Source organism: Macrobrachium nipponense, chromosome 43 (assembly GCF_015104395.2).
Source record: "Macrobrachium nipponense isolate FS-2020 chromosome 43, ASM1510439v2, whole genome shotgun sequence".
Lineage (NCBI taxonomy): Eukaryota > Metazoa > Arthropoda > Malacostraca > Decapoda > Palaemonidae > Macrobrachium > Macrobrachium nipponense.
In genome coordinates, this window is record NC_061104.1 from 9,439,653 (window position 1) to 9,454,071 (window position 14,419).

Below are 14,419 nucleotides of genomic sequence, written 5' to 3' on the forward strand. Positions count from 1 at the left end.
TAGCTGCGTCTCTTGAGATACGCGTATTGCTGCATTTCCAGGAAAATATTTTTAAGCTATTATTAATCATAATTTGTTAAAATATGAAATTTGTCTTATCTCGAATCATTGGAAATAATTTATTATTATCGTTATTGGTTGGACAGCGCCCGGCAAGTTTTTGTCTGTTCAACCCGACTATTCTCTAGATTATAGCGTTAGCAAGACGAACATTAGGTACTGAGAGGTCGTTCTTGTCATCAAAGATATCATTTAATAAGAACATTCAATTTATTTGCTATTGTTCTGCGATAAAACTGGAGTTATATTGTATGACTTCTCTAAGTTGTTCGTCGTAACAGTATCAATAACTTACTATGATGGTCACTGCAAAATAGATTTGAGAATTCAGCATTCATGACAATTGCTGGTTTATTGATTTCTCCTATTCCTTAAAGAGGTCAAAGTTGGTCGTCTTTGGAGGTCATGGTTATGTAACCTCTGTTGAACTGAGAATCAGACTTGGAATAAAATTACTTTATAATGAATTAGCTATTGAGTTTTCTGCATTGCATTTTACGTGGTGATCTTTAAATATCGCCGTATATTCTTTTCTACTGCGAAGGGGGTAATAATTTATATCGCAGTATTCTTTTGATAGTGAAGCAGAATATGACTTTTTGCTCTTACAAAGTAATTAGTTTAATACTGTAATTATATGTCACTGCAGTTTTCAAATGGTTTAGATCAACTTGAATATTTAGAATGCACTTATTCATCAACTATTTATTTCGGCACTGATATATCGCCTAGGAAAGTACGTGCAAATAAATCAGTGTAAAAGTATAATTTTTATATCTAATTATCTGTAATCTTCCATGATGAATAGTTGTTGGTCGACGTCAGTGTTATTCATACGTGTTTTCTTTGCATTTCAATTGAACTCGGCCAACCATTTTAATCTGTGATTTGTCTGAGGGATTACACTTCAGAATTGTTGTTATAACTGTTCGACATTGGTGTTTTAACATATGATACTCTTAGCCATCCCAGTGAATTCGAGTATTCCGTGTGTTTTGTAGGAGAATTTATTGCTGAAAGTAAATGCTTATTTTACTTAGTTTGTGGAACTCGTCTCTCTCCTCCTTCTCTCTATCTCTCTCTCTCGTCTCTATATATATATATATATATAGATATATATATATATATATATATATATATATATATATATATATATAGATATATATATATATATATATATATATACATAGATGAATGTATATGTATATGAACGTATACACATTCATATACTATAACGATGATGCAATATATAGGGATATAATATTATATTATCATTACCTATATATATATATAATATATGTATATATTAATATTATATATATATATCATATATATATATATATATATATATATATATATATATATATATATGCGACGATCCTATTTCTAAGCATTCACTTATCGTAACGAGAATGTTAGCCCCATGCTCTTCCCAGTGGATGTTGTTCGGGCTAATGTGCTGACGGCATTCGGATTTTTTGTCAATCCCTCGACCAAGTACATACAGAACCCACCCTAGCGTTGCTTAACTTCACCGATCGGGACGCTTAAGGCGTAAAGAATATGCTACTGTCGTCGACAGTAGTAGTAATTTTATTGTGTACATGTTTCAAGTTATTACTTACAGTTTTTTTTAATAAATCTAGCATAAAAACTTCCTTTAACGAGAATATGGTGACTTGAACCAGACTTGAAGTATGAAGGAAATTCCATGTTTAACAAGCACAACGCTATCGGATCTCTCGCCTCCTATAATGTTAAACTCCTTTCTACTCATATTTTCATTAAGAGTATATATATATATATATATATATATATATATATATATATATATATATATATATATATGTGTGTGTGTGTGTGTGTGTGTGTGTAGGTGTGTGTGTGTGTGTGTGCGTGCGTTTGTATATAGATATATATTGCGCCGCGGGGTTTCCCTAAGGAGCTCTTACAAGGCATGAGGAGACAACCTCCAACCCTAAGTAAGAACTGAATTTGGTTAGGAAAGTCATCGGTAACGATATATAACGTTCCAGATTTTAAGGAATGGAACATTTGAAAAAAGCTGAACGGTCCAACATATAAAAGGTCCCTTCTCCCCTAAAGTTACAGTCCCTTTTCTCCCCAGCTCTAATAAATAATTGCCAGTCTCAACGCTAACCTTTGCTGATACATTCTAACTAAATCACACGTAAAAAAACAAGAAGACAAAATAATTTGACAAATCAAGAGCTTCACCTCTTATTATTTTATTATTATTATTATTATTATTATTATTATTATTATTATTATTATTATTATTATTATTATTATTATTATTATTATTATTATTGTGGTAATTGATGCTGTTGTTGTTATTTTCATATTTTCAAGTGTTACTGAATCCCCAGATAATAAATACTTATTATTATGGTACCTATTGTTATTGCAATTATTTAATTCAGCAGGGGAAAGCAAGCAAAGGGTGTCCTAGAACCGCCATTGACACAAGCGTCCTCTCAAAACTAATTAACAAAGCTTACAAATGAAATTGGTTTTCTATCCTGCCGAAAGCATGTTTTAAATGATATTTTAATGTAATTAGGCGGGCGCCTTAGTGGGGGATTTGATGTCCTTGTTTACTCGCGCGATATATTCTTCTTTTTTTGCACATTTTTAATGTTCCCATTATTTTTGTGATTGCTGACGTTCTTTTTACCTGTTGGGTTCCGAAAGAATTTATTCAGTATATTATTATTTTTGTTATTATTATTGGTGTAGCTACTTCTTTCTCTGTTACTGTTGCTATTACCATTACTGTTACTAAATTTTTTTTCTGTTCCGAAAGTTTACGGATTTATTTGCTTTTGCTATCATTAATGTAAATGTATTATTTTATTGTCATTGTTAGTAATGTTTTTGATTATTTTTATTATTATTATTATTGGTGTAGCTACGTCTTTCTCTGTTACTGTTACTATTACTATTACTGTTACTTAGTTTTTTTCTGGAAAGTTTACGGATTTATATGCTTTTGCTATCATTAGTGGTAATGTATTATTTTATAGTCATTGTTAGTAATGTTTTTGATGCTCCTTATGGTGTCATTATCATCTCTGTGGTGAAGATGATAACTGCTATTATTAGCATTATTAGGAGTGTAATAACAAAAATGAACATTATGAATCAATCTTAGAGAAAATCTTATTTTTCTTGGGCAGATAGTTAACATAAATGAATATAATGTATCGAATGATTATGAAGATATACCAAAATATAAAAGCAATTACTATGAAAAATATAGATTATTTTAGAATAATCACAGATTTTTTTTCCTGTTGGTATGGATGTGTTACAGCAGTTTTCTCTTCCTACCCAGAGGGACATCTGGTGTAATTTTACCTCGAGGAGGTTTCCAGCATCCCCCATTAGAGAACAGCGTGGTCTTTGGTCATGCATATCGTGTTTCTTTCCTCCTGTCGATTGTTGGCTTTTTTTTCTTGGGGTCTTGTATTCCTTTTAATTCTTCAGTCTGCGATGCTGTTGTTGGTTTGTATCCTTTTTGACTCTTGTGGTTCCTTTTGGTTCTTTTGCAGTCTCTTCGTTTTTGTTGCAGTCTTCATTCATTCCATTTGTTTCTTTAGCTGGAATTTTGATGTTTTTTTGTGTCCCTTCAGTTAGGTTTGTATTGTTGTCCTGTATCTTATTATTTCTATTTCCAGTGTTTTTCATTTATCGTCTTGTATCCGATTTCCTGTATTTTTCATGAGTCTTGACTAAGTTTTTATTTGTGTGATTCTTGTTTGCCTGATTTTGCTCTGTTACTTTGTTTTTCTTGTCTTGTATTTATATAATATATATATATAATATATATATATATATATATATATATATATACATATACATATATACATACTATATATATATATATATATATATATATATAATATATATATATATAGATATATATATATATATATATCTATATATATATAGATATATATATATATATAATATATATATATATATATATATATATATATATATAGATATATATATATATATATATATATATAGATATATATATATATATATATATATATATATATATATATATATATATATATATCTATATATATATATATAATATATATAATATATATTATTAGATATATATCATATATATATATATTATATAGATATAGATATATATATATCTATATATATATATAGATATATATCTATTATATATATATATATAGATAATATATATAACTATATTATAATATATATATATATTATATATATAATATATTCTATATATTATATATTATAATTTTAGTTTTTCTTGTATGAAATCTGCATTACCCTCTTGGACCTCAACTCAGTTACTTTGCTGTTTTGTATAACGAATTATTCTGTTGTATTTTTGTTGCGGTCTTGTGTACTGCTTAAATCTTTCGGTGTGTTAGTAAGGAAGATTTCCTAATGCTCATTCTTTCACTGTGGTTTGTCCTTTTCAGTTAGTCAGTTTTAGATTATCACAGTCTTCCAAAGATTCTTCATTCTAATGCTGTAATTTAACTTATCTTTGGTCTCCTTTAGACCCCATATTTTGCTTGACATCTTGTGTTTCATGTACGTTCAGCCTTGGTGTCCTTTTAATTCTCGTAATTTTTTTTTCTCTTGGCAACATTGTAAAATCTATTCTTTTTACATTATCGCTATTTTGTATCGCTTTTGAATAATTATGCCAGTATATCTTGCTGTTCTTAATTTTGGTTATTATTGTTGTCTTCTATTAATTTTGCTTTTTAATGTCATCTTACAACCCTTTCATTTGATTTTATCTCATCCCTGTGAACTGATTGTGCATTGCATATTTCTTTCTAATTGATATGTTTACAGATCTATTTACAGGTTTTGAATGTTTTGGAAAAATGTAAAGGGTCTATTAGTAGGTAACGGTTTTTTTTAGAACGTGCGTAAATGTCGTGGAAGATACTTTAAGTAAAAAAGTGTAGTAAGATGCCCGTTGTATTTTTATTTATTTTCACGTGTTCTCGAAAATTCTGAAATATTTACAGTTTATGTCTTTTTTAACACATATTCATTTAAGCTTATTGATTATTGATTTTTTGCCTCAAAGTACAATTAAAATATTAGGCCACTATATCTTTTATAATAATCTAGATTTGGTTTCCAGACTTTGGGATATTGAGGACTGAATTATTTGTGCGAATTATATTTTTGCGATAGGTAAGATGACTTGAAAATAGGCATAGGGAGTCCGACATGTGAATAAGTCGGGACTCCGTAAATGTATGCATATCCATAGTTTGGTCTGTGAAGGGTAAGGCGATAAAAGTGAAATGACAAAGGATTATTGAGGGGGGAGGTGTTCCTTTATAACTCCTTAGATATTTTACTTAGCATCATTATCCAATACGTTTATTGCCTGTTGATTCAGTTTATCGTATCTGTCACTACTAATACTTCAATTCGTTTTATTTCATAGTTGAATTATCGCTCAATGATGGCGAAACGGCATAAGATAAATAATTCGACTTTACCAGTTGAGTTTAATTATTATTGATATTGTTATTTATAAGAGGAAAAGGCGACTTGGGCTGATAAATAATGTTACGAAAACATTCCACACACACACACACACACACATATATATATATATATATATATATATATAATATATATATTTACTATATAATGTATGTATTCTGCATGTACGTATGTATGTACGCATATATATCTTATTTCAAGTGACTGATTTTGGCCAATCTCAACCATAAATTGTCGGCTTAACTTTGCCTCTTTTGAATTAATTCTAATGTGCAATGTAATATTTATTTACTTTCACTGCCTTTACACATGACAGAAGAAACGAGGAAAGCCAAGTGAGTGTGACTGTCTACGAGCTTGCGTGTGTGCGTGTGTCTGAGTAAGTATGTGTGAGTACGTGCGTGTGTGACTTGTGTGCAAGCGGCTGCACATCGGCTGTAAAACAAACCCACCTGTTTAGCCGGAAATCAGTGTACAAATCCTTTTCCAAAGAACCCACACGAAAAATGCTCGCCTTGAAATCTGCTCCTAATTCCAGGTTACATAGTTGCTACATGCTACTTTTCCATCTTCAGGTAAGTATTACGCGTAACCTGAGCAGTCTACCGCCAGCCCTGAGCCGTCACTTGCTGTTGGCTACGCGCTGGTGTGGGAGGGGCAGAAGGCGTGGTCCAGAGGCTCAGGTGGCCGAGCCTGGAACTGGTATAGGAAGAGAGAGAGATAGTAGAAGGTCCAAGCGAATGAACGTAACACACGTCACAAGTGAAAAACGGAGAACAACTGCTAGAAAATTTGTCAGAGCTGGTAAACGCACACACACAAGGAAGATTTGCCATAAGATTTAAAACACACGAACCGTTTATTATAATTATTAGTCAAACAGAAGTAATATTAATGTGCAACAAGTATAAGGTCCATTGACTTGCACTTCAAGCATCCACTAAACTGATTGTGCAAATATACAAGAAGAGAAAACAGAGAGAATGAGATAGATAAGTAAATAACTAAATAGATATCTACTCTCACAACAGAAACGTAGATGTAATTAGTTAGAAATGAATTCCAATGCTATTATTATCTTTGTATATATATCTAATTAAGAAAAATAAGATATCTTAATGGGACATATGGCAATGTCGTTTATATATATATATATATATATATATATATATATATATATATATATATATATATATATATATATGTGTGTGTGTGTGTGTGTGTGTGTGTGTGTGTGTGTGTGTGTGTGTGTGTGTGTGTGTTTATGTCTGCGTGTATGTGTACGTGCAAGTGTGTTGATGCGTATTCTCTCAGCGCACATACCTCAGAGTAAGAAGTGTTGCCCACGGTCTCGGAAGTGACCACTAAGGGAAGATGCCTTCTCTCTTCGGGGCATGCGGTATAAATCATTTAACAAATTTGAGGAAATTCCAATAAAGGTTTTCTCGAACTACGGAAACGCTGATAAATCTGGCAGTGATTTTTCGTTGTTATCAATCTCAGTGCTTGGGACACTAAATGATATCTAATATAACGTGGGAAATTATTGCCTTGAGTTTTGGTGGCTGGACCTTGGTTGATTTCTCTCTCTCTCTCTCTCTCTCTCTCTCTCTCTCTCTCTCTCTCTCTCTCTCTCCAAAGGAATAAAGTCTTTGTTTGCAACTGCCAGTGTTGGTGTCTTTTTAAATATATATATAAATATATTAGGTATATATATAATATATATAGTAATATATTAATCTAATATATATATACACATTATTATATAATATAAGATATATAATATTAAATATATATATATATATTATATATATATATATATATATATTCAGCCACACTGTTATAACAGTGCACAGCAAACAAATACATTTGCAGAGTCTAAAATAATTTGCGTTTTTTCACTACGACGTAAACACGATTGATTATATGAGCTATTTTCAGAAAATAAAAACGCGTGACTTCAATTTCAAATCCGAATCCTGGAGCGAAGATGCATTGTGACATCAGGTAATTAGTTTCTTCTTATCAATCAGATAACGAGAGAAAGACTAGCCAAGAATTTTTTCTTTTGCGGTTTTTTCTTTTCCTCGTTCTCTTCATTTGCGGTTTCCCTCCTGTTTTCTCTTTACCAGAAGTCAAATTAACATTTGGATGTTGTTTAATGACACTCGATATGATTCACAAGTTGTTTTTCATGAGCTGTTAGCTTTAAATGATATCGAACTTTATTGTTAGCATCGATAATATTGCTATAATAACGACATGTATATATATATATATATATATATATATATATATATATATATATATATAATATATATATATATATATATATATATATATATATATATATACATATGTGTGTGTGTGTGTGTATGTATTTCATGAGCAAATGTAAGTTTATCGTCCAGGTGTAGCTCAGTTCTTATTTGACACTGACCATGAAGTTCATAGGCAATTTTCTATGACTTAACAATATCAACAATATCATGGCAAAATACGTTCATTACTACGGTGTACCTGATACTTCCAAGGAACTAATGATGCATTTGATAAGTTTTCATACATTGACGACAATAATTAAGGAACATGCAATTCCGTCGTATGGATGTGGCTGTATTTTACTTGGAACTGATAGTGATTTTCAAAGGAATTTTTCAGGTCAATGGACACATTGAAGGGAAATTTTCTTATTAATATAGCAGAGATGGTTTCTTAAATGACAATATTTAAAAAAAAGAAAATGATTCTTTCTCTTCTGGTCACTAGAGTCTACTTTGAAATGACGATGTATATCATAAGAATTTTCCATGTTTGATCTTGTTGAAGGAAATGTACTTCAAAGGAAATTATCTTATTGGTAAGGTAGACATAAATTACTTTTGAATAATAGTATACTTCAAAAGGAAATGTATCTTTAACACTACGATGTAGTTTATTTGTAAAATGAAATGACGATGTGTTTCATGCGATTTTATATTTTCGTGGAAGACTAAAGGAAATTGAACTTCCTTAGTAAGGTACAGAAATTTTTCCCAGAAAAAATGATGTAATTATTGAGAATGTCCTACAGTAGTTTGTTCATTTGTTTCTGTGAAATGTGGATGCACGAGAAATGTGGGAAAGTGACCATCGGAAGTCAAGAAAGTAATGTCGATGATAGGGTTGCCAAAGGAAGAGACTTTTTAAAAAAAGGACAATACTTATTAGATAAAATGTCTACAATGATACAGTGACTCGTCGATGATTTTTGAATCATCGTTATATTCTTTTTACTGCGAAAGACATGATTTATGTTGCACATTTCCTTTAATATTTTTAAACAATAATATTTTTTTGTTCGCATAATGCAATTAGTTTGATCATTGTAATTCACTGCAATCTTTTTATTTGTTCAGAATAAGTTAATCATTTTGAATGCTCTCTCTCTCTCTCTCTCTCTCTCTCTCTCTCTCTCTCTCTCTCTCTCTCTCTCTCTCTCTCTCTCTCTCTGGAATTGTTTTATCGTGTGTCTACATAGATACAATGACTCATCGATAGTTTCGGATTCATCTTTGATCAGTTCATGAAGTTCGATATTATATTATCTCTCTCTCTCTCTCTTCTCTCTCTCTCTCTCTCTCTCTCTCTCTCTCTCTCAGTCGTTCACTCGTTCGTTCGCCTTTAGCACATTCCATCACCGAAAATCATTTTCTTTGGAGGGACATTAACATGGGTGTCGGTTACAAATGAGATTTCTCCCAAATGCCTCCCTTAATCATACACGAACAGCATCACATGATGACGGTGGATGTTGGTAGTCCATCCTTCACAACCAGAGATGTTGAAACGCCGGCAATTCCATTCGAAGGACTAAGTAGGGTCCTTGTTTCCTCTTGCTCTGGAATATGTCCCTCAACTCCTCGTCCTCCACTCCTCCCCCTCCTGGTCTCCTCCATCTCGTATGCCTCACTCTCCTCTTACAATCCTCTTATCCTCTCACCCCTATTCCTCCATCTCCAAAACCTTTCCTCCTACAATCTTCCTTCTCCCCTTCATCTCCTGAGAAACAACCCCCGCCCCTTCTTCCTCTTACAACCCCCCTCACCTTATCCTCTTTCCTCCAGTCCTCTCTCTCTCCTACAATCCCCTCATCCTATAACTCTCCCTTCCTCCGTCTCTAATCCCATTCCTCCTCCAATCAACCTCATCCCTTTCCCCACCCCCTTCCCTCCCTTTCCCTTCCTCCCCACGTTGGTCTTAGAAGGCCTCCAAAGGGACCGACTGTTTTCCCCATTCCCCTACTCCTGGGAAGGACCACCAAGGAGACCGAGGTCCCTCAGAGGTCCTTCTCTACCTGTAAAATACAAATAATGAGACACCTGCTCTGTTTCTGTACTTTGTCCCTGCCTCAGATAACCTCTGATTGACGTCAAGATTTAAGGATTAATGGTTGTTTCTTGATATCTGTAATTCATGCACTATCATTACTTGGGACGTATACACACGTACGTATAAACCCCAATCATCCAGCTACCTATTTCTTTTTATTTTTCATTTAAAAAATTTTTTTTATCTGAATATTTCCTGCCAGGTTAAGTGATTACATGTTACGGGAGCTCCACTGGGTTGGTTATGTTACATGCTCTTAACTCCTATTGACTGTTCCTTCTTTATAGATATTTGTGATTATACACAATGCAAACTGGGGTATGGTCACACAGACACACACACACACACACACACACACACACACACACACACACACACAACGACCAAAGAAAATTGTATGAGAATGAGTCGGCTTGTAAAGTAGGATTGATGATAAAAGGTACTGTGTGATGTAGGAGTACTATCTAGGGAAGGATACTATTTTGGTAGGCGATTTATTAAGGTGCCCTATTAGATGTATGAAGGTTAGCCATATATATAGTCCTATTATGCTTTTTTCAGAATCCAAATGTAAATCAAGGTGATTAAGAAAGTGACGAAATTTATTATGCCATAGACAGTAGCAGGATAGCATCATCGAGATCAAAATAAGAAAAAGTAAAGATAATTTTATTTGCTAAAATGTTGTCATTATTCTAGGCATTCGACTGTTTCCCCTCTTCTTTTTCATCTTCAACTCTTTTGTTTTGCCTTAGTTTTCCAGTAACGATATCATTGCAAAATGTAATGGTTACTTTCGCTGAAAGGCATAAATTTCTTCGGCAAAAGTAGAACCTCACGTAGTCAACAAGTCTTTCATATAACATCAAGAGCAAACTATATTTCCATAATGTAATTAATTTTCCATAATTTCGATTGACCATACGGTTCACTAAGAATATATTTGAGGTATTCCGTAAAGAGTGACAAAGTTAACAATATTTGCCTGTCAAGGCAATCTGCTGTCCTTAACATTAACACTACGTTGCATGGTATGACCCCATAAGAAAATCCATATTACAAGAGGTTTTTATTTATCATTTTATCATTTTTCAGTGACCGGAAGGACTGGCAGATCGAAACTCAAAAGATTCGTGTACCCACATCTCCTGGCAGCATCCTCTCACATGCATATGCAGGTACGTCGTGTAGTATAGTTTTAATATATATATATATATATATATATATATATATATATATATATATATATATATATATATATATATATATAATTTTTAACAGGACATCATTGAAACTGGAAAACTGGATGGTATCAAGCAAAGATATTTATTAAAAATGTTACGAATTTTCGTGGACTAATAGTCCTCATTGACAATGAGGACTGTTAATCCAGGAAAACTTGTAACTTTCTTTGAATACATATCTTCGTTTGATACCATCCAGTTTCAATGAGGTCCTGTTAGTAATAATTGTATTAATGCACAGAAAAATTGTGTAAGTGATAAAGTTAATATCTTTACATATATATGAGTGTGTGTGTATGGATGTATGTATATATATATATATATATATATACATATATATATATATATAGACACATTGCATGACCTCACACACCCAAAAGTTTCGAGATGCCAAAGCGCTCGCTGATTACAATGGCATCATTATCGAAGTTACGGCGTCTCTGACTCTTGCGCGGGATAATATAAATTTTCAAAATCATTATGAAAACGGAGAGATGGGCGAGCAAGTACTTGGAGTGGATACAAGTGGATGTGTTTGGTCAGGTGGATTTAAGTAGGGTGTAGTGTATGGGGTGAAAACAATGCTGTAACTGTGGGAGTAAACAAAACCCCGTCGAGTGGACTCTGGAAATGAGGCCTCGCAAATGGATGGGATGTATCAGTAGAATTGCAACTTCATTCGAGGAGGGGTGTCTCGTGTGTGTGTGTGTGTGTGGTAGGTGGGGGAGGGGTTCCTCTATGATATTTCCCAAAAATCGCTGAATGTTTTCTTAATTGCAGCTTCATTCTTGAGCAGATAATAAAAAAATCTAAAGCTCTTTTGTAGAATGACATTCTCGTTAAAAGAGCCATTTCATTTTATTCATCGATTTTGTGTTTGGTCTTGTCGAAGCTATCTGTTGAGAATAAGATATATTTAATACTTCTGTGAACGAAGTCTACTCGTACTTCCAGGGAAGTTATCATTGGTTTTTTCATGTATGAATGTTGCAAGAAAAGAATTTATATTTATAGTTGTTCTGGTAAAGCTTTTTAAAAATTTATTTCCATTTCATTTTTTATCACATTTAAGTCCATGTAGATAGTTCAACAAAATATTCAGATATATATATGTCCAGTTTTGATGATTCCTATTTTTGCGATATTGTAATTTATATGAATATATATGACATTTTCTTAAATTTACCAGAATTAGTGGAAAATTGATTCGCTGTCCACGTCTTAAAAGAAAAAGCTTTCAATAACAGCGAAATAGTGAAAAGCGAATCAAATTCCAGCCGCACAGAAACTAAAGAATGAATGATATTCCAAAATTTGTGTGTGTTTGTGTGTTTCGGGAACACTTCGTTGACGAAATCCACCGGGATTCATCCACTATTACCGCGGAATATTACAATATTTCAGTTATATTTCTCATGTCAGTTGTTGATGTATAAAAAAAAAATCCGACATGTTACAATTTTATAATGGAATACGCATTGCAATCCTTCCATGACTTTGGATATTTTGAATTATTAACGTTGCGGTTGTTCGCTTAAAGCGCCAGGTCTGACACTGTATTTAGTAAATTCATGTACTGCACACGGCTGCAGATGGGTGGCATCCCCTCCGAAGCGTATATATACATGTATAGTATATATATATGTAGGTATATACACGCGCACGCACACACACACATATATATATGTATGTATGTATGATGTATTATTGTTGCTGCGTTTAAGCTCAGTATATAAGGCCACCATGGCCACCACTATGTGAACGGCGAGATGCATTCTCTGAGAACACAAGAAATAACCTCGGAAATGTGCTACATACATGCAATGATAATTTAATCCTATTCCGACGAATCTATCGGTATTGAATTCTATATCCTGAAAGTCTATAACTTCTAATTTATCTTTATATTTCTAACGTCCTGTTCAAGATATCAATCAGAACGTAAGTGTGAAGAAGGGGAATATTTTATTTATTGATTGTTATATCTGACGCCATGTAGTAAACGTCAGGTTTGGGAACAGTTTTTTCAGCATTGAATTTATTTATTGTTTTGTTTTTTCACAAATATTTTTTTGGTTTTTCTCGCATCATTGTCAGAGTATGAATACCCCTTTTTTTGTAGTATTGTTCACTCCTCGGTTTTATTTGATTTTACCATTGAAATATCATATATAATAAGGATATAATACTTAGAATACCTATAACTACGCTATGTAAAGCAAATTTTTCTAACTGGCACTAAATGCCTTGCGGAAAAAAATTAAATACAATTTTTCTTTTGACTAATTCTCGACATATCACTCTTGTTGGAACGCGGATTTTGCCTTATGTTATCAGTATAGAAAAGTGATTAATTACGAAATTAAATCGCTTCTCAGACGATGCATGTGAGGTATCTGTAAATAGAGTAAACAAAATTATTGCTGAGTTAAAATGGAGAAGAAAAATCAAAGCCTGGAACATTTGCAATGTCTTTCTGTCATTATCACCCGTTTTTACAGTCGTGTGTTTTACACCTCAACTCTTTCTAGAAATTGAACATGGCTTTTGCACAATTATTTGAAAGAACTTAGCAGATTTTTTAGCGTTTTCTGTTACATTTGTCAAGGTATTGTGCAAAATAAACAAAGTTTTCTGTCTCCTAAGTTGTAGACAATTTATTCAGACTAATTCAACATGCAGGAGTTGCAATCAAACATTTATCAAGGTCTTCAGGATTTTTACATGATGTGAAAGCATATTTATTTCAAATAAATGATAATCTGTCAAGGCAGAGAGAGAGAGTAAATATTGAATTCAGAAGAGATAACAAAGAAAAATTTTTTAATTAAGAATATTTAGCTAGAGTGGATGGAGATGCCTTATTAACATCGCTACAAGGGGAGGGACAAATTGTCTGTTTGTATGTCAGTCTGTCTGTCTCTCATTTTGCCTCTCAAGCGCCGCATCTCGCCCCTCTTTCGCATTTGTTTAGTCAGGCTGAAACTCCCATGTCGCAGTTTGGAGAGAGAGAGAGAGAGAGAGAGAGAGAGAAACTAACCTTATACAGATTATATTTTGAAATTGTTAGCAATTTTTTTATGTTAAAATCGCAGTATCTTGGTTTTTTTTTTTTTGTGCGGGTGTGTTACAAATAGTTTAGAACAGAATCTTTAATTACAATTAAATAATTTTTCACTCAGTTT

At 32.7% G+C, this 14,419-nt stretch overlaps 1 long non-coding RNA gene across 1 annotated transcript in view; it reads left to right on the plus strand.

The window, feature by feature from the left end:
- Window positions 1–14,419, plus strand: part of LOC135213519 (uncharacterized) — an 856,968-nt gene that overhangs the window by 52,081 nt on the left and 790,468 nt on the right. The window contains exon 2 of the long non-coding RNA XR_010314152.1: window positions 11,086–11,168. This is a non-coding gene — a long non-coding RNA (uncharacterized LOC135213519). The remainder of the gene's footprint in view (window positions 1–11,085; window positions 11,169–14,419) is intronic.